This window comes from Lissotriton vulgaris, chromosome 3_1, assembly GCF_964263255.1.
Source record: "Lissotriton vulgaris chromosome 3_1, aLisVul1.2, whole genome shotgun sequence".
NCBI lineage: Eukaryota > Metazoa > Chordata > Amphibia > Caudata > Salamandridae > Lissotriton > Lissotriton vulgaris.
The window spans coordinates 1818106479-1818134166 of NC_141689.1; the positions used below are offsets into that span (position 1 = coordinate 1818106479).

General features: G+C 44.8%; 1 protein-coding gene across 1 annotated transcript in view; it reads right to left on the reverse strand.

Annotated features, from left to right (window-relative positions):
* The window catches only part of SLC10A7 (solute carrier family 10 member 7), an 872524-nt gene that overhangs the window by 232898 nt on the left and 611938 nt on the right, over positions 1-27688 (reverse strand). The gene's annotated exons all lie outside the window — the stretch shown is intronic.

Below are 27688 nucleotides of genomic sequence, written 5' to 3' on the forward strand. Positions count from 1 at the left end.
GCCTACAACCACCAGGGCTGGCCGCTAATCAATATAATTTCAATCAAGCAATTAGAACCAGACTCGGCCTTCCGGGAGGCGCATACAGCACGACTTCAATTAAAACTGGCAGCATAGCATACTATACGAATAGCAGTATAATAAAGGTTCCATTTTATAATATAAGATAGAAGGATCAGGTGCCATACAATGTCACAAAGGTGCATAAAGGGCGGGCAAAACAGTAGGAAGTCCACAGTTAGGTCGATATCATTCAAAACAGTGGCGCTGAGGCATACGATTCAGGATCAACAAGCATACAATTAATATCGCACCAGTAGAGCGCCCGCCCGATGGTACTGAAGTACCGTGAAAGTATAGGCACAGATAAAAAGTCGACAATTGACAAAGGAATAGACCCACTACACTGACCCGAAAAAAAGAAAACCAAAGAAAAGGCGAAGAAAAATAAGAAGAAAAAAGGCCATAGAAACAAATAGTAAAAACAAACTTCCCCCCCTCCAACCCCCCACCCTGCACCCCTGCAGATGACTACGGCCTACCCCCCTAGCAGCGTGCCTGTCGCCCCATAAATTAATCCGAAATATAGAAGAACAAAGGGAAAGAAGAAGGGACTAAAACCCTGCCCAAAAAGGGGAAATGGAGGAGGGCTGTGTCATACGCATTCCCGGACTCTCCCCCCGTCTTAACGAAGAATCCCCCGCAATGTTAACACAATCAAGCGGACCACAATAAAACAGCACATCAGAGGAAACCAGAAATCCCGCCCCGGACTCAGGTAACCAAATAAAGCAGTCCCGTTACCGATAAATCAATATTGTGAAACCTCAAACAACAGTCTCAGCCTTGGCCCCGTCGATCAAATTTGCTGATCCCCTCCGATAAAGAGCGCCCCACCGTAAAATTGTCAAAGGTCAGACAGAAGTTGTCGAGACATAGTCTATTAGTCGAAGAAAGGATGGCAAGTCCGAAAGTAGACGCTCGAGTCCAACAATGTCCCTTCCCGACTCTAAGTCCAGACACTATCCCATCCGCCATCGTGATGGACCAGCTGGGAAGGGGGTGCGACACAGTCCCACACAGAGCACAATTACGAGCAAACGTCTCCAAATCGGGAAAAGCAGTGAAATGTTCCACCAATTGCAGTTCCAAAGATTCCGACTGTGTAGGTGCATCGCCAATCTCCACATGTTCGAACCGTTCCACTTCTGTAGGGGCATAGAAAGCTCCAAGCACCGGGTCAAATGGCATCGCTGGGGTAGCAATAGGGAAAGGAACAGGCCACCGGGTCTCGGGCAGCAAGACAGAGTCCGGTCCCGATCCTCTAAGTCTGTCCACCGCCAACATCAGATTCCAGGCCTGGGTCTTCATAGTCGTCTGAAGTGCCTCAAGGGCCGCCATCACTGACCGCAATGACGGGCCGCACTGGACCCGCTCCGCCGGGTTTCGCATAGCATCAAGTATATTGACCCCCACACAGAGGCGCCTTCCCCGGGGTAAGATTAGGCGGAGCAGGAATGAACCGTGAGGGACCGATCGTCAGTAGGCGTTAGTGCGCACCAAGTCTCCCGGGTCTCGGACCCCCACACACACCTCCTCGGGCATCACTCGTCTCCGCACCTCCGGTACAGTTCCAGGCAGCAGATCGGCAGCAAATCAATCATAAAGATGTTGGAAGTTCCGTGGACCGGACCCTGCCGCTCTCTCCGGTCCACTGTTGTTCAACTAGGACCCGGCTAGACCAAAACTTGAGACCCCGGCTTCCAGACTGGGCTAGGCCTCAAATTAAACCTCGACATAACTCCACTCCACCGTGTCGGAAAATCCTCGGGATTGCGCCATCAGTTCGCAGAGTAGTTCATGCACCCGGGTATGGGGAGAGAAACCAGGATATACGACAGGATCTTCGAGCGAGGGTCAGCGGAGCCGGGAAGCTATGCAGCCATCTTGCTTGCTGTCATAGCTCCTCCCTCCAAGTTTTTATATCTTGAGTGCCCCAGCACTATACAACATATGCACATTCTCTACTTGCATACCTCCTGGAGAGTTTAGGCAAATGGGGCGCTGAGAGATGTTTGGTGGATTTATGTTGCATGTCAGAGATTTTGGAAACCGATTACCAAATCCAATGATGAAACACTATTGCTAAAGTTCTCCTTATAACATTTTTAAAGGTCATTAATTGTTGTACTTTCAGGTGACACTTTGCACTTTAAATGCTTTGCATGGCTATAGTCTTTATTGCAACCATTATGATCATATTGAGGATATTTAATATTAGGAAAAGAACTGCGTTCTACGCAAAATAAATTCCCTTACAAGATAAACGTCTATATATAGGTTACTATTTTTTGCACTTTCAGGTGGGACCTGCACTTTTAAATGTTTTTTTAAGACCATAGTTTTCAATGTAACCTATATGAACATAAAATTTCGTAGACATTGACTGGGTATTGGAAGATATAAATTGGAAATTTTAATGATTGTTTTTAATGTAAGTTGTCCGATATACATATGATGAACTGAATAAGAACATCAATTTCTAGATTGTTTGATATGGTAAGTGCATAATGTGTTTAATGATTATTTAATATGACTGTCTTTTATGTATTTTATTTATTCCTGTGCTACTTTTATGATTTTCAAAACCGAATAAAGTTTACTGACTGACTGATGGAACACTTGTGACCTATAGACACAAAGGAATATTGTTCGGCTTGCTTGTACAAAGAAACTTACCTTAGGGAAAGGACACACGATCCTTACACATAGACACCCAGACTGATAACACGAGTGACTTAGTTTCTAAATTTGGAAACTAAAAGTTCACCATGGTATGTCTCAGTGTGATGCAAAGCTGGATGCCACAAAGTGTACTACTAACTGCTGTCATCAATAAAACCAGGAATTACATAATCAGCAAATCTCTCATTTTTGTGCGCGTTTTACCGACATACAGCTACTGTTAGTGGCCTTCCATTTCTGGTGGTTTGCAGCAGTTTTAAGATCTTCCTAGAGTTTCTCATTGCTCAAATGGGTGTAATTTATATGTTTACCTCATCTTCATTGTTTGATTTTTGCTTGTGAGAAAGTGTCACTCAGTCGTTGAATGCCATTCATAATTACACTGAAATTGTGAAAATGTCACACATAAGCAATCTGAAACCTTGGTAGCTATGTACATAAATAAATGGGTACGGTTCGCCTAGTCAAGTACATCAAGAAAGAACGCATGAGTTTCACAACATAATCTCTCCTTTGATAAAGGTTAAACCCCAGATTGCTCATATCATAACGGTCTGTTCCTTTTGTTTTCCAGTTCTGTCTGATCTCCTAGCTTATTCTGCTGTAACCTTCTTCTGTGCTGCTTGGTAGGCAATGATCTTGTAGGAGACCAAATCCTCCTTAACATTCAAGGTGTTGCAATATTTATGCAGCGTTCCTAGCTACTTTTCCTCCTTATATAAAAACCTGGTAACAGACTTATGTAGTTGATTGAATAAGTCTTCTTTAGTAGAGAGCGTTAGGTCCAAGAAGACGTATAAGCATGTGCAGTATTGACTGACTTCAATTCTACCAAACTCCAAGACCATTAGGTAACCATTCATCAAGAGTTGTCCATATGAAGTTGATGAACGTTAGCCATGTGATGTTATACAACACTCACTTATATGGACAAACCATTATTAGTCCCGTAACCTTTGCCTGAGGCACGGATACATTTTGTACCTCAGTACCGGACACATGCTATCCTGCCGACTTGCTCGGAGTACTACAGGTGCTGATTCCTGCGAGGAACCCAATTACCAATATGTTGCTGGCAAACATTACAAATTTAGGTTCCTCTGCCCAAAATGAATTCCATGTATACCAGAGGTACCACTGATCGCCTGGCAGTAGAAGAGGGGAGGAGGGGGCGGGTAATTATTTTCCTGTAATGATTCATTACCTGAAAAATCCAAGTCATATTAATTTTAGTTGTGGGTTGCTCATAAATGGCTAAGACAATTTAATAGACGCCTACAAATACTTTTTCAAGGACTCTTTACGTGAAATTCCACCTTCCCCGATCTCAGGCATTCAAAACATCTAGATAGTATATCCTGTATGTTGTAGGTCTTCTTTGCCTGTGTATATCCACTTTAATCTGGGCTCACCAAATTCAGAAAAAAAGGGGGTCAAACATTTTAATTAGTACTATTTCCCTGCGACAAGGGATGTTTAAATGTTAGCCCAATTTTAATATAAGAGAAGGATTTGTTTGCCAACTCTCATTACCAATCCTGTCACTAAAGTTGCAAATTCCCGAGTGAAAATATCTTGTGCCAATATTAAGCCTTTGAACACAGTCACTAGGCCGATTTAAGAAGCGAGTTCTCTGTGGTCACAATTGTACATATGTTAGGTGATACACAGCTTTTATTGTCCACCTGATTGCACTTTGGAGGTAAATTTCCCCCTGGTCAGCATACTAGAATGGGGAAAGTTGACAGGCAGAGAGAGCTTCTGTACTGCTCTCCTCCCTGCTTGGTTTTCACCCACCACTGCAGGGGTTGACCCAGTGCTTTCAGTCCTGTTGCTGCCTGTTCGGCATTAAAAAGCGGTCACAGGCTTTCGATTAGTGCCAACAAATTCACCACCACAAATAAAGTCTGTACTTTACACTGCTTGCACTGTATTGACCCCAGTATTGAGTCCTGCCTTGGCTTTGTTGGTTTTAACACCATTACTCATCTACTGAAAGCTTACTGTTCGTTTCCACCTCAGTCTAGGTGATGTTCCAGGTGTGACGCTCCCTTCCTACCACCAGGTTGATCTATGGGTCAGTGACTACACTCAGAGGGCGTACTCTCTCCCAGTTCCAATTAGATAGACTACACAGTTTACTGGGGCTCTGTGTTCTCACGTTTGGCAAAGAGCTTTGGGAACAGGTGCATACAGATCTAATTGTGGTTCAGTCTATAGCCGTACTTTGCCCTGCAGCTCTCCGAGTTGGCCTAGACAGGTGATAAAAATACTCAAATCTTCCAGTATTTCCAAGCGTAGTTTTATTCAGTACAACCATCAACAACAAGGTCTGCTGTTCAACTGACCCTCCAACTGGAATGCTACACCATAATCTGTGAAGTCATGCATTCCATAAGCAGACAGCTAATTATAACACATCCCCTTTACATAGTAATTGATAAAAACAAATAAAAAAAAAACAAATAAAAATTAAATAACTAAAGAAAAATATAAGATGAACAAGCCAATAAAGAAACATCAATACAAGACATAATCCTTGAACCTTCCAGGTAATTGTTTGTGCCGCTTGCTCACAAGATTAGTATTTAAGTTCAAATTTGGAGAAATAACCGCGGAGCCATTTCTACCACTTCTAGGTTCCGTGAACTTTGTCAACCTGGACATGTTCCTGGTACAACCATTGTCCAAAGTTATGTTTTTTTAATTGCAACAATAGTGAAAGGACCACCGAAATTAGAATCACCTTTGTGACCATGTTTAGGCTTCTTCACCAATACACTATCACCTAAATTCCACTTTCTCACTTTCACAGCCATCTTGACATCATACCGCTGTTTATATTTCTGTTGATATTTGGTAACACATCCCTTCCCATCATATCACCAGTCACTCTATCATCACTATTCCTCACCGGAAGCCAAACTGAGTTGAGTTTAGAATACGCCACTCATCACATTCCTTTGCAATGCTTATTTGTCCATCACTACTTTGACATCAGTCAACCGGAAAGATGATCTATTAACCTCGGGCCAAGATTGTGATGGGTGAAAATGTGGATCACTGTAAATGTAGACAGTTTAGAGCATCATTATCTATACTACAATTATAAAGAGAGAACTTGCACCTTTAGGCAAGGTAAACTCGGGAACTACAGCGCCAATCCACACACCCAAGACATCTTAGAAAACCTCAGGGCAAGCAGAAGGACATAGGCTACATAAAAATCAAATTAAAACGTTTTTTAAAATATTAATAAATTTAAAAAAGTAGTCCCTTGCAACTAGCGCCGGCCGCGACGTCTGCGTGAGGGGAGGAGCGGCGTTTACCAAAACCAGGAAGAGCAGACGACATGAGCGACGTGAGGGGAGGAGCGGCGTTGACCTGAACCAGGAAGAGCGGAGGACAACAGCGCCGGTAGGAGCTGCGAGAACCGGAGGAGCAGTGGCAGTGAGAGGTACGTTGCTGGGGCGGGAGGCGGGAGGGAGTCGGCGGGTGCACCGCGCGGGCTTTAATGTTTATGGAGTCCGGGCGGCAGGCGAGGCGGGAGGCCGGGCGGGCGGGGGGGGGGGGGGAGTCTGAGAACATGCTGCCCCAGCCACCTTCTGCCCCGGGGTAAAAATGCAGCCCCCAGCCCCCTTCTGCCCCAGGCAACGCTGGGGCGGGCTGCTAGTTCAACATAAAGAGACAGTTGTGCCTTGATCTGCCACATACAGAGTCATGCTTGTTGAATATGGCAACTGCAACAACCTCTAGGCCACCCATCAAAACACCTTTTGAAAATACACTATTGTCTAGAAGTAACAGAAAACATTTTGACAATTCAAAATATTGTTGTAGATGGCATACCAGTATGCCTAATTTAAACTTTAAAAATCAAAGCTCTGTTCGAACAGAGGTACGGAAATAATAAATCCATATCTGGTGTGTCAGAAATAAAATATATTTATAACCCACTTCATACCTGATTATTTATTTATTATTGTTGTAATGTATTTACTGCGCTCGTGAATATTTGAGAAGAAATTAACTGCTAAATGTTACATCTAGAAATCTAGAAAACCCTGAAGAAGATTAGATAGAGCGAAACACGTTGGCGCTATGTTTTGGATTTGACTGAAGAGAATCAATAGAGATTTGCTTTAAGAGTAATGGATATGCTTGTTTCATTTAATATGAAGAGACATTTTAAACAGGACGTTGCCCTTGAAGCTTGACTTAGGCATGCTGGTAAGTCCTTTACAACAATATTTGTAAATGGTACAATTTACAACTCTTACTTGCAAACAATAGCATATAACTTAACAGCATACTAAAATGAGGAATTCAGATGAAGTGCAACATGAAGAAGCTGCTGAAGGTCAAGCAACGTGGGTGCCTCCTGGAAAGGATGCTGGTATTTCTAGATATTGGACTGGAAAGGTTATGGGTCTTAAGAACATAGAAAACACCCAATCACTAATATTCATGCTTTACAGTTAGCAATAGTTTTTAAACCTTGATATCCTGGGCCTTTGAGGGTGATGAGTTGTTAGAGCCCTGCAGATCACCTCATCTATAGTACCTCCACCCACCTGGTCAAGATGCTAATATTACTCTATTACAGCTCTCATTTCTGGGTTTCCTTTCCCTATGGCTATTTTGCTTGATAGAAAATATCTGTCTTTCTATTTATAATTGTGTAAATTCTCTTAGACACAACTCTGTTGATTATTTATGCCATTTCCTGCACATATTCCTCTTGGATGAGATTTCTGTAATTTTATCTGAGCATACTCTGCATGTTATATTGTTTGCTGAATCTTTAAGCTACACCCCCAGCACTGTTTGTGCACTGCAAATAATTAAGAAACAATTAGTCAACCCATGGTGGGTAGCGCAGTGGTGCCTGAAGTCCTGCAAACTTTTGGTCACCACTGATATCAGCATCCAATCCTTGGAAAATAAACATGCTCCACGGCATACACTCAACGCATACCAAGTCAGCACACTGCTATAAGATGGCATCGATATCACAAAGGAAGCATTTAAACAAAAAAACCAATTAGAAATGGTAGGTATAACCACTACCAATAAAGAATATTTGAACGAAGTGATGTTAGCCTTAACACAGAATAATAGGGGTGAATGAGAAACGAATATTTGCCTCCTCACCTTTTGGTATAGCTAGAAAGTTTGGCTCTTGGAAACACTGCTGTCTTCATGTTTGAGATGGTGTTTCGAGAATTAGTGATGTTTCCTACTTGTTTCAGTCTGGGTTTTGGGTCAACCGCACTGTGGGCCTACAGTCTCTTTGAGTCTCAAGTGTTCTCCAGGAGGCATGAGGGTGGGTCAGTTATATACACTATAATAATTCTCACCCTTCCTTTCTTTGCAGGTCATGACATGCATCACTTGTTATTGCACCCTCACTTCTGGGCGGTACATTCTGGCAGGTTGCATCAGTGCCTGTGCTTTCTCCATTAGAGACTATTGTGCTCCTGTAATTTCTGGAAATATGGACCAGAATACAAGAAATCACTGCTGCCAATAGCCCGCAGCAGCTGACTGTGTGTACTTGGGGGGAACACTAAGTCACAATTCATCTGGAACTGTGTAGAGAGGTGAGAGTGACTGTTCAGCCGCGCTCCAATATCCACAGATGAATAAATAATCCGCCAGAGAAGGAGGGCGCTTTGCCTTGTGTTACATTTCTAGAAGAGGTCTGGTACACAGTGCTCTAGTTTTCAAAATGGATAATAACATTGCAGCTATGTAGCACAGGAATGTAAACACCTCATCAACTTGTGAAAGCCGCAACCAAAGCAGTGCTTTGTGTTTTCACACTTTCCAACTCATCACCCTATGAACACAAATCTGGATATAAATTATGTATGATATACACTTTCAGAAAGAACTATAAGTCAGTGCCATGCAAAGGTAAGTTAAGGCGGCAGATCATATGAAGATCTTCCATTTCTTAAAGCTTTATTTGACATAGAAATGGAGTATGTGCCATACAACGAATACAAACCCGTAACTTCTATAGATTTTTGGTGGCATTAAATGGTTTTGCGATGTGCCGACTGGCTGTTAAGGGCAACAAAGTCCAGTCAGGCCAGTACTGCATAGAGCATCCCACTGAATTTAAACGATGAACAAATTGCTATGAGTTGGTACAACTTACTCTTGTGGTACTTCTCAACTCTCCTGAATTTAAGGAGTACTCCTGATTTAATCCTATTCCCAATTCGCAAATATAAATCTACGTGCAGAGATCTCTGCACAAGTAGATTTATGCCTAGGTGTAAATCTCCACCTAGATGCAAATCACTATCTCTGGGTGGAGAATTCCGCCTACTAGTAGGAGTATGTTACCCAACCCCCTTGCTTGAGGTGCTGTGGAAAAGTATAATTCAAAATAGGACCATACAGTTATGACTACTAACTTTGTAGGTATATTTAGGTTACATCACCTAATGTTGTTCTCAGTAGTGTAAGCAGAGCTCTCGGACCACACAGTGTAGAACTACGAATTGAAAAGACTAGGGAAGTAGGTATCCCCAGAAGAAAATAAAACACACCTGACCAACATTACTACTGGAAGCATATAAATAAAGCACACATCCCAGGTCCCGATCTCTTCTGCATGTTCTGCGAGACGCTGCCATGACAGATAAGTACATTTGTACTGTGCACCATTGTGTAACTGTGTGCGTACGTAAGTATTTGGGACATGGAATGTGTTATGATGTGTTGTTGAATAGGTGGGAGCGGTCAAGTAATAACATTTTGTTAAACAATGTACATGTTTCTATCACCAATGGAGGCAGGTTTAGGTGTCCTGGACTACAAGCTGTAGTAACTGACTGCCCAGTTATAATGGACGCTGGATTCAAATTGGTACAGTTCAAAACTGTGCATAGAACATGCACCAATTCCATAAAATCCATAAGTTCTCCATGCGTGCAGCAGCAATACGCAGCATACGAGGGGATGCAAATGTAGGGGTTTTCCGCGTGGTTACCTTGGTTATAAAAGGTCGCAGATCTTATCATAGTACTAGAAAAAGAAGCCAACAATCAGTTGGAAAGCAGTGGGGGAACCACGCCTGATAATCTTGGCTGAATACGAGAGCACCCTACTAAATATGGAAGAGGGGGTTGAGGAACCCCCATCTGGCTCAAGCACAGGATATGGTACATTCCAGCTTTAATGGAACAGAAGCAAAGCGTTAAGACCTAGGCATAACGCACATAAGAGGGGTGCAGATTTTAGTACAGCGTAATCACACTGCGGGGCTGGCACTCGGCCTGGCTCGCAGGTCAGGACCTTGGATAACTTTCAAATGTATCAAGTGAAGACAGCCTTGAAACAAGATTTTGAACACTGTTAATTTAAAAGAGGTACAAGCAGGCTTGGTGGGGAAGACCAGAGTTATAATTCGAATCAGAACAGTTGAATGATAACCAGTGTATATGATGTACTACTGTTGATGGAAAGTAAGAGCATTACTCATTTACATGCAATGTGCTATCTGGTTTTTACATAATCAAAACCAAAATGTTTTTTAAACTATTTAAATTGTAAATTGTGTTTATTTATGTACATCTTTTATGTTCACACTATTATAATGTGATAACTGGATAGCTGGAATAATTGTATAAAACAATGACCAGTGTTGATAACTATACTGAATTTCGTAATCGGTTTTATGATGGGTAGGTCAAATGTATAGTTTTAACCTTGTAAATGATGTAAATATATGATTGTATTAGTATTGTTCTATGTTATTTGTTAATCAATTTTATTGTTATTGTATGTATGTATTTTATTCTGCACTTTTATGGTCCGTGGTGACCAAAATAAAGTTATCGACTGACTGACTAACTAATGTGATTTACGTAGTTGTCCACAATGTTTACAGATATATGGCTATTTTTCTTTACAATTTGATGTCGATTCGGTCTTATTATTTTTTTTCTTTTATGCAATGTTACCTATATTGATGTATGCCCATATAACTATAAGATACAACTATATTTGGTTTAATTTTTTTTCTATTCCATTTATTTGATTTTGACTTCTGGAGTAGATGTGGTGTATCTTTAGTGAATTGCAACTTACTTCTCCTTTTGTACTACTCCTTGCTTTGGAAATTCAGGACTATTTCAAAAGAAAACCTTTGTGAATGGGGCTCAAGTTCTACGACAGGCATATTCAGAAATGTCTGCCTTCTCCTCTGTGAATTTCATTTAGTACTAAATGAAGGAGTAGTACTGGAGTGCTCTTTCAAGTTCTCACACACCTTTGTGAATTGCCCCGTGTAGGTTTCCTCAGAAAATGTGCACCGATTTACGCCTTTGGGGATTCCCAAAAATGCCTGAGGATGCATGGAAATCTATGCAAATGTAAGATTTAAATGCATTGCATCATGGATTTGCTACATCGGCTACCTCATACCTTTTGAGCCACAATCAATAATCCCCATAAGCACAGAAAATATGCCACGGAAAAGACCACTAATGCCTCAGCAATATCATTACCTGTCTGCATCCACAGAAATGACAGGTGAAAAGATCTTGTTTACCAGTTTGTGTTGTCAAAAGATCATACACAAAAGGTTCTTAGTGGAACTTAAATTATTATTGCTTTGCTACATAATCTGTACAGCCCGAAACATTAGTAATTCCAGCCACGGGAACATCTTTTGTAAAGGGGCTAGGAGAATATGGTGGATCTGGCATGCCCTAGGAACAATTGTAAAGCGATGCAACACTAGTAAAACACAACTAGCAAACTGAAGTTTGACAGGTCATCCACTGTCTAGTGTTTGTAGCAACAAGCTTCGGCCATCAGTCATGCCAGCAAAAAAATGACCACCATAAGCAAATAAACTATGGGAAAACACATGTCCAACTTTCATATCCAACATAAGAGCATTTCACTGTAGAGTTTCGAAGTGGCTGTTTTCCTGTACCATTTAAGCAGAGGTCTAGCATCACTATTTGAGACTTCCAGCCATTGCTCTAGCCTGTTGACTGGATACTGATAAAGCAATATTGCGTGCCAAGGTTCCTTAATGCGAGCACAAGGTCCTTGCATGTCTGATGAAGTATTCTTGCCTCCGAGGCACTTATTTTATGTTTATATTAGTTTACAAATAAGAGAACTGTGATGATAGTCACACTTACAGACATCAACAGACAGGCGATGGCCACCACTACCCTAAAAAAAAAAGTAAACCTATAAACAAGATTTCACAATCAAGTGGCAGAAATTAGGACTACCTATTTAGGGCTCCCTTGCTAATGCACTTGCGCATTGCTGGCGAGAGAAATAGGGGCTTAACCAGAGCTTAAACAAACGGCAATTTCATGCAGTGCCCGTGAAAAGCGCGTGCAAGCATCAAATCCACCAGCCTCCCTCCCACAGGCATCCCCCAGCGTGCGCTCTGCCTCAGGTATTTCTCCTCCCCTAATTATTCACTTCACTTTTCACTGCCCCCAAGCCGTGACTCGTATTTCTCCTCCCCCCAGCAGTGCCAAGAACTTGTTTTCTACAGCATTCTACGGTATGCTGGTTCTTCTTTCTTTCACTTCCCATCCATCTCCGACCTGTCCTTTTATTTGGTTAGAGCGCTCTTTTAGCTGTAAACATTGGGGCAGTTTGGCAGTTTAATGGTTTTATTTGCGGAGTTTGGCTTCCCTCCAACGCTTTCCATTTATTTAGTTAGTGCGCTCTTTTAGCTGTAAACATTGGGGCAGTTTGATTGTCGTTTTATTTGCAGAGTTTGGCTTCCTCTGAAGGGCTGTTTGCTTGCTCTGTGGACCGGCATCACCTTTCTCTATCTCTTTTTCACCATGCTGCCTCATTCGTTCCCTCCCTCTCGATCCGTTTCCCTCTCCCCTCTCACTCATCTCTCAAACTAGACTAATCTCTCACCTCTTCCTCTTCTCAAGATTACCCTCCCTACTCCTCTCCTGCTCTCCCTCTCCTACCCTCTCTCCTCTTCTCATTATTCTCTGACCCCTCTACTCCATCTCATCTGCCTTCCTCTTTATCTCTCCCCCCGCACTCTCTCTTGCTCTCTCGCTCCTCTCCTATCTCTCAGTATTCTCCTCTTCCCCTCCGTCCCTCTCCTCTCCCTAATATGCCTCGCTGTCTCTTTCTCTCGATGCTCCTTTCTCCATCTCTTAACCCTCTCAAGTAATCCCCATCTCTCTCTATTCTAGCACCCTCACCTTCCCTCCCCTCTCCCCGACTCTTGCTAACCTTGTCTTCCTCTTCTTCCTCCCTCTCCCCGACTCTTGCTAACCTTCTCTTCCTCTTCCTCCTCACTCTCACAACTGCTCCCCCCGCGTGTCTCTACTTTGATCATAACCTCTTTCTTCTCACGTTCCCATCTTTCTTCCTTCCTTGTTTCTTTCTGTGTCCCAATCACCCACTTTCTTCTTTTTTCTGCCCTCCCTCCCCTTTGTGCCTTTTGTCTGCACCCGGATTTCTCTCTAACCATATTGTTCCCTCTTTTGCGACTTCCCATCCATCTACGGTGCATATTGCCTCTTTTCTCCAATCGGCATCCATCGACTTCCCAACGTCGTCTCCCTCCCTCAGTCTTCACTCCCTCCTCTCTATCCCCATCACTTGAAAGGGACTCTGTTCGCCGTCCTCACTACTTTCCCTCACTCTGATTTTGTGACCCAGCTCTTCTACACTCCTATCTTCGCCTCGTCCCTCTCTCCTCTCCCAGTTTCTTCATCTCCTCTCTCCCTCGCGTGCTCGCCCCTCTCCTCCTCACCTTCCGGCCTCCCGCACTTCTCCCATTCCAGGTGTGGCCCTGGCTGCCTCCCCCTTTCATCTCCTCCGTCCCTCCCTTCTGTCTTCTCCTCTGCTTCCCCACCCACCCCCATCACCTCTCGTCTCCATCGCCTCCTCTCTCCTCTCTACCCTCGCTTTCCCTCCGTCACAACAGGACACAGAGAGGTTTTACAGTGCCCAGAGGCAGGCAGTTTGCTGGAACTGCTTGAATGCCGGGGGATCCAATGAGGCGCGTCACGGGGTACCTGGGGAGGGCAAAGGGCACACATGCTGCCCCGGGGCTCAAAGTCTAGTTGGTGTTCGCTTCTCGATCATTATTCCTCTGGCCTTTTTCTTCTTTCTTTCACTTCCAATTCATCTCCGACCTTTCCTTTTATTTAGTTAGTGCGCTCTTTTAGCTTTAAACATTGGGGCAGTTTGGCAGTTTAATTGTCGTTTTATTTGCGGAGTTTGCCTTCCTCTGAAGGGCTGTTTGCTTGCTCTGTGGACAGGCACTTTTGTGACAGCTCCATGTAAAGGAAGCCCTAATTTACATACTGATGTCAAAATCTTTGATTCTTCCGATGGGTGACTATGCCTTTCACTTCCTCCAGGCCCCCACCCACAACCCCCCAGTTTTCTTTGCGTATTTGCATAAATGTGTTTTCAATTGGCTGCTGACTCCTGAAAACATGTTGTGGAACTTCAAATGCCCGGGTGTGTTTTGTCCTTCTGTTACAGCTTACTGTGTGGGTGTTTCAATTGGCTCAGGATTTCAGCCTGATCCAGTGAGTGAAATCTGGAATTGTGGGCACGTGAACTTCTGAGGCCAAAATCAGTTGGTTACATTTATGACTTTTTCCAGGTAATTAGTGTTTTGTTTGTTTACGTTGTTTTCCACAGCATCACCACATCACTTTGGGACACCACTACACCACTCAGGGACACCGCCACATCACTTGGGGTCACCGCTACATCACTCGGGGTCACCGCTACATCACTCGGGGGCACCGCCACATCACCCGGGGGCACCGCCACATCACCCGGGGGCACCGCCACATCACTCGGGGGCACCGCCACATCACTCGGGGGCACCGCCACATCACTCGGGGGCACCGCCACATCACTCGGGGGCACCGCCACATCACTCGGGGGCACCGCCACATCACTCGGGGGCACCGCCACATCACTATGGGGCACCGCCACATCACTATGGGGCACCGCCACATCACTCAGGGGCACCGCCACATCACTCAGGGGCACCGCCACATCACTCAGGAACACCGCCACATCACTCAGGAACACCGCCACACCACTCAGGAACACCGCCACATCAATCAGGAACACCGCCACATCAATCAGGAACACCGCCACATCAATCAGGGACACCGCCACATCACTCAGGGACACCACCACATCACTCAGGGACATCACCACATCACTCAGGGACATCACCACATCACTCAGGGACACCACCACATCACTCAGGGACATCACCACATCACTCAGGGACACCACCACATCACTCAGGGACACCACTCAGGGGCACCACCACATCACTCAGGGGCACCACCACATCACTCAGGGACACCACCACATCACTCAGGGACACCACTCAGCGGAACCACCACATCACTCAGAGACACCACCACATCACTCAGGAACACCACTCAGGGGCACCACCACATCACTCAGGGGCACCACCACATCACTCAGGGGCACCGCCACACCACTCAGGGACACCGCCACATCACTCAGGGACACCGCCACATCACTCAGGGGCACCGCCACATCACTCAGGGGCATCACCACATCACTTTGGGACACCACTACACCACTCAGGGACACCACCACATCACTCAGGGACACCACTCAGCGGAACCACCACATCACTCAGAGACACCACCACATCACTCAGGAACACCACTCAGGGGCACCACCACATCACTCAGGGGCACCACCACATCACTCAGGGGCACCGCCACATCACTCAGGGACACCGCCACACCACTCAGGGACACCGCCACATCACTCAGGGACACCGCCACATCACTCAGGGGCACCGCCACATCACTCAGGGGCATCACCACATCACTTTGGGACACCACTACACCACTCAGGGACACCGCCACATCACTTGGGGTCACCGCTACATCACTCGGGGTCACCGCTACATCACTCGGGGGCACCGCCACATCACCCGGGGGCACCGCCACATCACCCGGGGGCACCGCCACATCACTCGGGGGCACCGCCACATCACTCGGGGGCACCGCCACATCACTCGGGGGCACCGCCACATCACTCGGGGGCACCGCCACATCACTATGGGGCACCGCCACATCACTCAGGGGCACCGCCACATCACTCAGGGGCACCGCCACATCACTCAGGGGCACCGCCACATCACTCAGGAACACCGCCACATCACTCAGGAACACCGCCACATCACTCAGGAACACCGCCACATCAATCAGGAACACCGCCACATCAATCAGGAACACCGCCACATCAATCAGGGACACCGCCACATCACTCAGGGACACCACCACATCACTCAGGGACATCACCACATCACTCAGGGACATCACCACATCACTCAGGGACACCACCACATCACTCAGGGACATCACCACATCACTCAGGGACACCACCACATCACTCAGGGACACCACTCAGGGGCACCACCACATCACTCAGGGGCACCACCACATCACTCAGGGACACCACCACATCACTCAGGGACACCACTCAGCGGAACCACCACATCACTCAGAGACACCACCACATCACTCAGGAACACCACTCAGGGGCACCACCACATCACTCAGGGGCACCGCCACATCACTCAGGGGCACCGCCACATCACTCAGGGACACCGCCACACCACTCAGGGACACCGCCACATCACTCAGGGGCACCGCCACATCACTCAGGGGCACCGCCACATCACTCAGGGGCACCGCCACATCACTCAGGGGCACCGCCACATCACTCAGGGGCACCGCCACATCACTCAGGGGCACCGCCACATCACTCAGGAACACCGCCACATCACTCAGGAACACCGCCACATCACTCAGGAACACCGCCACATCAATCCGGAACACCGCCACATCACTCAGGGACACCACCACATCACTCAGGGACACCACCACATCACTCAGGGACATCACCACATCACTCAGGGACATCACCACATCACTCAGGGACACCACCACATCACTCAGGGACATCACCACATCACTCAGGGACACCACCACATCACTCAGGGACACCACTCAGGGGCACCACCACATCACTCAGGGGCACCACCACATCACTCAGGGACACCACCACATCACTCAAGGACACCACCACATCACTCAGGGACACCACTCAGCGGAACCACCACATCACTCAGAGACACCACCACATCACTCAGGAACACCACTCAGGGGCACCACCACATCACTCAGGGGCACCGCCACATCACTCAGGGGCACCGCCACATCACTCAGGGGCACCGCCACATCACTCAGGGGCACCACCACATCACTCAGGGGCACCACCACATCACTCAGGGACACCACCACACCACTCAGGGACACCACCACATCACTCAGGGACACCACCACATCACTCAAGGGCACCATCACAGCACCACTCGGCACCACGACAGCACCACTCAGCACCACCACAGCATCACTCAGCACCACCCCAGCATCACTCAGCGCTCCCCCAGCATCACTCAGCGCTCCCCCAGCATCACTCAGCACCACCACATTACCACTCAGCACCACCACATTACCACTCAGCACCACCACAGCATCACTCAGCACCACCACAGCATCACTCAGCACCACCACAGCATCACTCAGCATCACCACAGCATCACTCAGCACTACCACAGCATCACTCAGCACCACCACAGCATCACTCAGCACCACCACAGCATCACTCAGCACCACCACAGCATCACTCAGCATCACCACAGCATCACTCAGCATCACCACAGCATCACTCAGCCCAACCACAGCATCACTCAGCCCAACCACAGCATCACTCAGCCCAACCACAGCATCACTCAGCCCAACCACAGCATCACTCAGCGCAACCACAGCATCACTCAGCGCAAGCACAGCATCACTCAGCGCAACCACAGCATCACTCAGTGCAACCACAGCATCACTCAGCGCAACCACAGCATCACTCAGCGCAACCACAGCATCACTCAGCGCAACCACAGCATCACTCAGCACCACCACAGCATCACTGGTTAAAATATGTTCTTCCAATGTTTCAAGCTGTTTTCAAGCTTTCATGCTTTATTACAAATCACAAAAAGATGTTAATATTTCACTTCTGTTCTTGGATTTTCGTCACAATAAAAAACACTGAACATAATCTTCACAAAAGTTATTTACAAAAGTTTAAGCTATTGCCATTACAAATTAAATAAATTAATGAAGTATTAATTATTTAAAAAATTTAAAAGCCATTGTTATTTGTAATACCAATACATCTAAGTCACGTAAATACAAAACATGTTGCATTACAAATGCTATAGGTGTCACATTTGCGAAAGTTATAACTATTGGCATTGTAAATGACAAAGCTATTAATTTAGCTATTTTAAAAAATAACACAAAGTAAAAAAAATTAATTTATAAGACCAATAACTCAAACTTTCCTAATGCAAGCCCTATTGCATTTCCAATGCTTGTTACACATATATCTGAACACAAAAAGGTGATTTAATGTGCTAACTTTCACTTTGTTATGTTATTGAGATTTATATATATTAGGACTTCAAGCACCTTTAAGTCAAGGTCTTGAGTATTTCATAAGAGACCATAGTCTGGTTTCTGGTGGTGCTGGTTCATTATAGTCTGGCAATGGTTCGTACAGTACTTTCATGTGTTTGTTTAGTTTTGTGTGTGTGTTACATTATTTAGTGTTGTCTACGCTGTGTGTGGTCTTGGCCAATTTGTGTGCATGGTTCCTGAGAGTATTGAAATGTGCACTGCCCAAATGTAAGTGTGTGTCTGGGTAGAATGCTACCTTGATAAGGTGTCCGCAGCATCTCTTCACCAGTCTAACTGTGGGGCGATGATTTCAAGTGTTGCGTGTTACAGTCGTGTATTTGTTTATGAAGAGTGGTGTGTTCTAAATAGGTCCATGAAGAGGCCAGATTTGGCATTTTTCTTGTGTGACTCAATGCAGAATTCTAACATAGGTTATTAAAAGTACAAAAATCCTGAGGCCACAATGCTTTGCAATGACCATTCTACAGCATTTTACCAATATAAGTTTCAACGTAAAACAGGTATGCATTATAAGAACAGGCCTTGCCTGCCCAATGCAGTGAAATACTCCTTCTCAGAGACTTGTTCAGTCAAGCACTCTCAAATAAATTTATGGATTTAATGTGCTGCCTGAAGAACTTGCCATTATTGTAGGTAAAATAGCTACTTCACTTGAATATGCCCTTCGCTGCTCTGGGAATGTGTAAACCGTGTTTTTCCCTGCGCACTCTTTCAATAAAACCTTAATTAAACAGTAAAACTCCATGGGGATAGGCGTTTAGGAAAAAAACACAGACGGCAGGCTCTTAGACGAAATTACCTTCTTCGGTACAAGAGAGGAAATGGAACGCACCACATCCTGTTGCAAATCAGTAATTGTGTCACAGCTGAAAGGGTCCGAAAAACTGACATACGCATGCCCTTCAGTTCGTGATCGCACGAGGAACACAAGCACAACAATATGCAATCAACCGATTTTTGCCCCACTACTACAATGCTAAAAAATAGTTTTTCTGCCGCACAGTTCATCTTGCCGTTATCATTTCACTATATACTTTATCTTGCTAATGGATGCCACATTGCAGCTTTACTGTATGCTCACTGGCATTTTTAAGTCGTAGCCAACCAAGGCAATGTCTGTAAATACTTTTAACGTACTACTTTCTTTGCAGTAATAAAACAAGCATAGGCAAAGGCAATATGTTTCGCATATGCAAGATCTATTTACTTTGTCATTGTGTGTGTGGCTTCTGTGCAATATGACAAAGTAAAGAAAATAAGGGCTATGAGGCGGCCAAAAAACATTAAAAAAGCAAATAACTCACGTTTGCGAGTGCTATCTGGCTTTACTAATGTTTTTTGTGGTGCACGGGAGAGTTGGAGGAGGTAGGGAGGACTGGGGTGGGGGTAGGAGGAGGCAGGGGGGACCGGGGTGGCGGAGGGGGTTGGAGAAGGTAGGGGGAACCAGGTTCGGGAGCAGAGGTTTGGGGGGACAGTAACAAACAACGGGAACAGGGCAGGAGGGGAAAGCAACATGAGGTAGGGGAGGGGAGCGAGGTTGAGGCAAATGTACGGATGCTAGGAGACGGAAGGAGGAAACAAGCAAAATAATGAACAGCAGGGGAGGGGAGAGGCGACAGACTGCACACATGCACTCTCATACAGTGCATGATGAAAAATAAACAAAAAAGTGCCTGCAGAAGCACTTGCCCAGAGAAATACACAATGGCTGGAGACAGGAAGCTGTAGTTGATTTATGTTCCACGGCCGGGACACGATACTCGAAGCCCCAAAAGGACACGGGAGGTGCTGTCCAATAGGAAGCAAGGACACTAGAGTGAGTTGAAGCCAAACAATGGTAAGTAATGGGCGGGCTCTAAGCCCCCTTTAAGCTTTAGTCTATGAGAAATAACTCAAGTAACAGTGCAGGTGCGGTCTGCAGGTAAACCCTAAAAGGCATGATAAACTAACAAGGCCATCAGAATGAAGTAGAATCACATCTAGCATCTAAAAAAACAAGGATGTACACCTGGGGAGGTAAGCAAATACCAAAAATAATATGCAACCATTTTAATAATGAATAGACTGCTCTCTTTGCCTGCAGTAAGAGCCTCCCACATCAAATCGTCCCACTAGAGACTACATTCTAAGAAAGTTCTTCAAACTCCCATGACCATCGTACACTGCATCCTCTTAGGATAAGCACCATTGCCACACTGGAATGTTGGGTGTATTCTGCCCTATTTGCCTACCTCGTCACCATCTTCCACAAGCCATATCAAGTTAATTCGTGGCTGATAAGTCTAGGTCACCTCACTTAAAAAGATCTACTTACACACCTGAGTGTTCATTGTGAACCTTTTCCAAGGACAGCTGCACACTTGACCAGCCCCGGATTGTGTGAGGAAAACCAACCTTCCTTCTTGCACCAGATTCATTCACAGAAGGTCTCCAATCCCATGACACTATACTAAATCGGGCATAGTATACAGACTGAGAAATAAATACATGGCCACTTTCTAGGGATGGGTAAGTCAAACTAAGGCCAAGCAAAAGTAATGTTTGTCCCACAAAAAACACAATGTAACAGGAATGCAAATCCCATCTGTAATACACATGGCAACCTCTTCCAACCGTTGTCCGCACAAGTCTCTCTATGCAGGTTACAACACATGCAGTTAAACCGAAACTGAATGCAAGCAATACACATCCAAGAAGCTCAATAGAGGCCTCGGTCTTGCATCTGTAATTAGGAAGTGTCAGCAGTTTATTACTTCATACACGGCTCGCATACATTATCCCTTAATTACTCACACCCCATGGGATCAGCGGGTGGGGGCTTCGTGTGAGCCTACATGTTCCAGCACTCTTCGAATATGCATTATAAAAAGATTTAGAGACGGCTAATGATTGTATTGATGCATCTCATCCTTTAGGCTATGCAGAATGCAAAAAGTACTCTGATGGATTACTGGATCATGCTTGCTCAGTTGTCCTCTGTTCCACGAAGCACGGCTAGTAATACGTTACTCAAATACAATCCTTTAACACTAATCCACGATTGCAAAGCACTTTTTTTTGGAAACTAAGAAATCTTAAGTAGGCTTCTGGCTTCTTGAGTTTTACAAATGTTCACTGGAGCACTTCCGTAGATCTACAACAGTGGCCTACTTCGAGATGTACTCTTATTGGCCAGTATTTAATTATGCAAATTTTCCATTATGTGGCCACTTCAAATTAGTAAGTAAGGCAGAAACGTGCATTTGAGGTCGGGTAGCAATAAATATCGGTTGTGCAACAAGATTTACAAAAAGACAAGTTTTGTTACACCAAGCTCAAAGTTTAATTCCTTGAGTAAAAAGCTGTGCTGTTTCTAAAGATAGTCATAATTTGTATCATAATTAAGCTAAGCCACACATATACCATTAGCATTATTTACCCCAATCAGTCTAAACCTGTCTCGGTTGAATCTGGCGGGGGAAAGCACACCAAGTTTATTTGAGCTATAGTTTCCACTTACTCAGCTGGGTACTTTGTACAGCACAAGTTTCAAAGCATACTGTAGATTGTGCTTGTGATACGACACAAGTGGGTAAGTGTCAAATTTCATAGAGAGAGTCGAATCAGTAGTGTGATGTGGCCCAAAAAGCTAAATATCAAAGTAGCCATCAAAAGACACATCAAGTTAGTTGTTTAAAAATATGTAAAAAGTGTATTTAATATTCAAACACTGTTCATTATTTTGATGTCTGTGTTTGATCATACTACAAAAAATTACGATTGCATATAGTTGTGACATTTATTTAAATTCATAATTACTTAAGATCAACGTGAAAAGATTGCACTGACTTATTGTGAATGTCAAAAAAACAAGTACACTTTGACATGCACTAAATAAAATACATATAGAGCAAAACACTGTCTATTTAATCATCTATGAAGTATTGCACAGCACAGAGTATGAACTGAATTCCTTCAGGCCCTTTCGGTGAGGTAATCTATCCACGGTAACCTAGTTTAGCCATGTGAGGAAGATAGCAATGAAGACCAGAGTTTACAATCTCTCAATGTGCTAATTCAGCAACTGAAGTTATGCCCGCCTTTCACTAGTTTTATAGGAAAGAAAAGCGGTGTGTATACAAGTATCTTTTCAGAGCTAAATTAATACATTGCATTTAATAAACTGAGTTGCAAAGCATCTAAACATAAATCACCCATCCAATACAGGAGTATTTTTTATAACGAGTTAGACAAACTAAGTTTGAATTAAATGACCAAGGGTCAGTGCACATCAGAGAATGGTTATCTGAAAAACTAGCATAAAGCAATCTGTGTGGATTAAAATACTACATCTTGAAATGTAAGTCAGTTAGAGGACTCTATTTTAAGTTAACATCACTGACCAAAAAAAAACGAAATCTGTAGAAGGCGTACACACAAGTCAAATACAAATCAATTAATACGACAATTAGAGTGTACGAAGCTTGCTCCCAAAATCCTGATCGAATGGCAAGTTTGCTGCAACGGGTAACCATGGTCAATGCATAAAAACATGTATCTTTACATATCTCTGTCTAGCCTGTGGCCCTACCCTACAAGCAAAGCTTCCCACACAGGAATAACGCAGTTAAAATAGTAAGGTGAATCTTTTGCCTCAACCGTGATCCGCACTGGTCACCTGTGATCTTCATTTTTTTTTTGTGATCTTCAACATCAAATTAACGTTGCCTTTAATGGGTTTTAGAACTTTGGAGAGGAGTGTGTGTGCTAGTGTCTGCAATCTTACTTCATAAAGCAGAAGGCGTGGGGCTGCAGCTTTGTATCCTCATAGCACTTGACCAGATAAAGGGTATTAAAGCGTACCCTGGGCGGTCACGCGCTACTGAGTGTAGTGTAAAGACATGGACTTCACTCCAATGTGAGCAGGAATGCTTGCGAGTCCCTCACTTTTATGGTCCTGCTTTAAAACGTTGGATTAATTGTCTGCCTTTTTTTCTCTCAGTGAGCTGTGAAATATACCGCTACAAGGTGTAAATTGAAAATGGTGACTAGAAACAGAAAACAGACAGTCAAAGCCAAGGTACACACCTGATATCACCTAAAGTTGATCAACAGCACTACAGGCATTTTCAGGCCCTTCAACAGCGGGACAATGGACCCCTCTCTACATAGCTTGTTCGTAATGGGACAGTAAGTTTAGCACATTAATCGTAAGATCTTTCTCCTGCTAATCCAAATCACTATGGTGCTTACTTTGAAGGTGGACAACCTGAATAAGGCAGTTTTAATTCCATCTTCAAGACCTGGAGGCAACTTAGACACAGACATACATGCGACACAACTTACTTTAAATTGTGACCACTTTCTCTTCTAGAGTGACTAGACAGGGGTCGTTGATCAGCAGTGGGGGGGGAGGGAGAGTTCCATATACTTCTCTTAGACCTATTTACGGATGTCTGGCAACAATGAAGCACTGTTACGGTTCTTAACAACCGGTGCCTTCCCGTCACATCTGCAATTCTACTAGTTACAAAGATTCTTTGGAATATCAAACGCCTTGGTGCTGAGTCATCCTGAAGACATCAGGCAAAGCGCCAGGAATGGACGGCTTTCCACTAGATTAAAACACCTTCTCCAGACTGCTTGCATCCCGCCTTACAGAAATGTATGCCGACGCACAAAAGAGGGGCGAACTCCCAGGATCACTCAGGGAGTCTATCCTGGTGGCATTCTCGAAAGCGAATCGAGACCCAAAACTACTGGCCTCCTAAAGACCCATAACATTATTGACGGCGGACTGTAAAATACTGGGGAAGATACTAGCAGACCGATATACACAAATCCTCCTACCACTAATCCACCCGGATCAATGCGAGTTCGTCCCAGGTAGAAACACAGCCCAAAACATACGCAGGCTATTCCACATACACGATAGGGCGAGCACCACATATCCCTGGGCCGCTTGCCTGAGCCTGGACCTGGAGAAGGCATTCAATACCCTCACATGGCCATACCTTTTCAAGGTTCTGTAACAGGCAGGAATAGGCCCCACTCTACTAGCATACACGCAACTATTCAACACTAAACTCACATCAAGAATACGCATGGGACGATATATATCAGCTCCTTTCCGACTGGAGAGAGGCAAAAAACAGGGGTGCCCCCTCTCCTCTTTACTATTTGCCCTGGCGTTAGAGCCACTAGCGATCCGCCTATGCTGGGGGAGAAGGGGGGGACCTGGGGTATCCCCATAGCAGGCACTATGCATAGTGTATCGCTGTATGCAGAAGACCTATTATTGTATGTACGTGACATCACAGCAGATTTAACCCCAATATGGACAACGCTTGCAGGATTCAAAGAGGCATCGGGACTCCGAGTAAACAGGGAAAAATCCATGATTTATCTGTAAAGCCCAGGTCTCACCTCCCAGACCATTACCGTAGGGAGACAGGACATTGTCTGGAGCGAGAGTGCGCTGATACCTAGGAGTCCAGTTATACCACTCCCCCACCAACATATATCTGAGGGAAACCATCATAAAGCACTGGCGGGGATAAGGGTGGCAGTGGGTTTTTGGAAGACTCTTCCCCTGGCCTCAATATGACAAGTGGCCTTAGCCAAAAATCATTATAGTACCCAGATTGCTGTACCATTTCACTAACCTTCCGGTCATCCCCACCAGACATTTTTTCAGGAACTAGACTCTCTACTTAGCTCCCTTATCTGGGGTACAGGCCGACATAGGGTTGCACTGCCCAAATTACAATTACCAAACAACCTCGGAGGACTGGGAGCCCCAGCCGTTGAGGCATATTTCTTAGCCGCACAGCTCCAGTGGCTCGCTCACTGGGTGGCGGAAGATTCACCGACTGCTTCTACGCGGCACTAAACCCGGGTGGACATACCCATTACACGTGTCAATAGCCCGCACATGTATGCAGAGGATACATTGCATGTCCACAGGAAAGCCTCTCTACTCCCCATTGCTACCTCTGATAGGACTGCCCAGAAACTAGAGATATTACACAACCAGCACGCTGCAGGTGTGGACAGACCACTCGCTACTCGAGATGGAATCCCTATTTGAGGACTGACAATTGCGCCCGTTTAACCAAATAATGGAGGAATATGACCTTCCCCAGGGCAATTCCTGCTCCATAGACAAAATATAGCCAGTTACCTTATTGGGACCTAACCGAAGGGGAACCTGCAAGACACCCGGTATAGAACACAATCCTCAACATGGGAGCGGATCGACACTTTGTCACTTGGCTTTACAAAGCCATTTGAGATCTCATAGCTAAACCATTAAACACACTACGAAAGACATGAGAGGAAGAAATAGGATGTCCATTACACGACAAAGAGTGGGTGTATGCAATAGAGTACCCAAAGAAAGTATCATGCAATGCTTGCTTTAAAAACATACAATTCTACATACTGCATAGGGCATACTTCACACCGGCACGTCTCCAACAATATTCCCCTGACACGCAGTTCCTATGTCCCCGCTGTCAGACCCCAATGCAGATTTCCAGAACATGTTTTGACGCTGTCCCACAATACAACCCTACTGGAGCTCCATACACGAGACATTACAGGAACTAACAGACGTGAATACATGGGGGGATAGTGCCCACGGAGTATTCCGGCAACGAAAAAACACACAAAGTGCAGATACACTTTGCACTACTGGCATTATTGTTGGCTTAGAGAGAAAAATAGCTATGCACTGGCGTGCCCCGACAGAGCCTCCAATTGCATCCTGGGTGGGAGCAGTAAATAAGTGGGGAGCAGCAGAAGAGGAAGCAATCAGAAATGAAGAAGGGGGACACGCAAGTGCCACATATCCATGGAATGGGCTTTACTCCTACACCAGTATAAACAACAGACAGCACACAATGAACCCCCACTTCAACCCAGATCCCAACAGCCCCAGTGACCCAGACCTCACCTGAAGACGCACGCTCAAGATCCCTATCCGCCAAATGCCTATAACACCCCATAACAGTCCAAATGAACACCAGGCACCTGGCTAAGTCAGCAGAAACAGCTGTAGCCCCCTCAGATATATATGAACTTATATCCCCGACGGAATGACCTCCCACAAGTACAATGCTCCCGCCTGAACACAATCCTAAGCCCCCTACAGTCAACCCCAGATAGACCCCCGGTTAACAGTTCCGAAACCACACCGGTAGTTACCAGGCCGGAACTTATAGGAAGGATGTACATCTCAATATGCAATAGAGCATAGAATAACACAATCAGACGCGCATGCAAATTCATACCTCACACTGGGCACGTACTACAACAATTGCATTGTTGCAAATCTAAACAACGTGTGAAGAAATGTATCATATGTATGAAACAAATGTGATGCACATCTACAAATAGACGATCTGTATAAAGATACAACACTATTAATAAAAACATTTAACAAAAAAAATCCTGATGACATATACACATTTTGTTTTATTTATCTTCAGTATACGTTTGCCATTCACCTTTGAAAGCGCTATTGCGAATCCCCTGAAGTACAAGAGATGTGGTGGATGACATTGAACCATTCCAATTGTTTTCTTTTTCTCTCTCACACTTTCATTCCCCTTCCCCGCTAAGATTTAGTTCTGCTGTTCATGCATTCTGGGGAGTTTGGTGAATTGTGTTCAGACTCAAACGATCAAGACCTGCAAAACCTGAGGCCTGTAGTCGGAACCACTTAACAGATTTACACCAACCTAGAATTTTACTCAGAAAGTGTGCTTTTGTTGGTTTGGTGTAAACCCTTTTTAGTCGTTTTTGAGACTCTAGCATTTAAAAAAAATCTGCTGAGCCGGCATTCAGGGGTTATTACTTTTTTATATCTCTGCCGTTTAAACTTATGAGTTATGACTTGCAAATTTTGTCAATCACATTTTTAAAAAAAATCAATAAATAATAGTAAGGGCCGTGAAAATGTTTTCCCTGCCATCTTGAAATTGATTCATCACTGAATAGAGAGTTCTGAGCAACGGAAAAAATTCACAGCCATGGGGTGCCCCCTTCACAGGTGGCTGAGGGTTGCATAGAGAATGGAAAACCCAAGGCCCACAATAGAGAAAAAAAGCACCAAAAACAGAATGAGACTTTCAAGTCAACAGAAAATAGTGAGCTTATAAATGGCCATTAAAGGTGGTGGAACAGACTGACATTCAGTAAATGACCCACGAGTTCCAGCCACTAAAAAGAAAAACTAAAAACAAAGCCAATCACTATAATGAGTGTCTGAGGGGGTTGGACAAATGGACCGGCCAAAATCCATGCTCCGTGCTTAACCCTCAACGCGCAGTCGAAAGCTTTGCACAACGGGTGTTGGGTGACAGCAGAAGGTT